We start from the raw sequence: 1,397 nt of genomic DNA, 5'->3' as shown, positions 1-1,397 counted from the left end.
TAGCCATCACAGCCAAAGATAATATCCCCTGAAATTTTTGTAAATACCAACCAAAGTAAGAGTTATTTGTCCATCTGTTTTCACTCACATCGGCTAGTCATGTTTTCATACATCCCGACAGAAGTGAAGAAATGAAACAACCTCCCTGAACACAATAGAAAAAATCAACACGTAGAAGGGAAAACCAACATCTTTCTGTGCTAACCACCTTTCTCCTTCCCAAATGTTCCCGTGGCAGAGCTCTCTGCTGCGGCAGCCGTCAGACTTCTGGGTCTTATCCCGTGGATTCTGTGGTTTTGGAGCACACTCAGGGAGGCACAGGCTTTAGGGCGAGGTTTGATACTGTACACCATCAAGACTGGACCCTCACCTGTCATTAAAAGGTAACAAAAGATTTTGATATATTGTGTGATTCTTCACTGTGTTCAGTCTTATTTCAAAGTGAGCACGAAAATAAGTGACAGACTCTTCATTATAAAACACATGACACAAATGACTGCATTTAAACTTTTTACCCATGCATTTGTACTAAAACCTCTACAGACATGCATAAAAATAATAAAGCATATAGTCAGGAAATTCTGCGATTTTTGGTTTGTCTTTGCAGATTCTTATTTGTGCATCAGAATAAATATAAACTTTACACTAAAACCCAACCCCGCTTCTTACCTGTCAGCAGACATGCATCCTGGAGGAACTCCGCAGCTGTGACTGGAGCCGCCAGAGCTGCTGTCTCCATCGCTTAATGATTGATAAACTTGCATTGAGGACACATTATCAACGATGCCTGGAAGATTTAAAGTGACAACACACTTTTGTTACACATTGAAGAGTCAAAAAAGACGGAAACCAGGCAGCGTCATTGTCAGCATTTTATATATGAAGATGTTTATAAAGTCCACATTGTCAACATTAGCCTTTTAGTTAGCAAAACAAGCTAACTAACTCGAGCACTTCTCGACTAATTTTGTGTTACTTAAAGTTTATTTTCCAGGTAAATACAAATAACGCTGCATGATTTACTTACATACAGCCTCTGAAGCAACATAAATGTGTTTCAATTCAGCATTAAAACATCTTTATTTGTGTCCACGGTCCGCTTGAATCCAGTACATGTGTTTCTGCTCTCGTTTCCGTGCCGCGTTTTAACCAATCAGATTACACTGCTGGTTTCCTGGACGCTGATTGGGTAGAAACAAATTAGTCACGTTCCTATTGGAGGAAACGACACATGTGACCGACTGCCATTGACTTCTGCTGCCCTCATGAAAAATAAGACGTTTAGCACCACCCATGTTAGGCCTGTTTAAAAAATTATGTATTACTACTTTATTCTGTGTCTCTAAGTTATTTTTTTAAACTTTTGTCAACATTAATTTGGATAATAATAAACAAAT

General features: G+C 38.9%; 1 long non-coding RNA gene across 1 annotated transcript; it reads right to left on the bottom strand.

The window, feature by feature from the left end:
• Nucleotides 1-218: 218 nt before the first annotated feature.
• Nucleotides 219-1,110, bottom strand: LOC121964276. The gene is made up of 3 exons (XR_006107337.1): nt 1,028-1,110; nt 670-787; nt 219-370 (listed from the first exon to the last, which is right to left on the bottom strand). It is a non-coding gene; the product is annotated as an uncharacterized LOC121964276 (long non-coding RNA).
• Between the last annotated feature and the right edge of the window lie 287 nt (nt 1,111-1,397).

This window comes from Plectropomus leopardus, unplaced genomic scaffold, assembly GCF_008729295.1.
Source record: "Plectropomus leopardus isolate mb unplaced genomic scaffold, YSFRI_Pleo_2.0 unplaced_scaffold14954, whole genome shotgun sequence".
Classification (NCBI taxonomy): domain Eukaryota; kingdom Metazoa; phylum Chordata; class Actinopteri; order Perciformes; family Serranidae; genus Plectropomus; species Plectropomus leopardus.
This window is presented reverse-complemented; position numbering and strand designations above follow the sequence as displayed.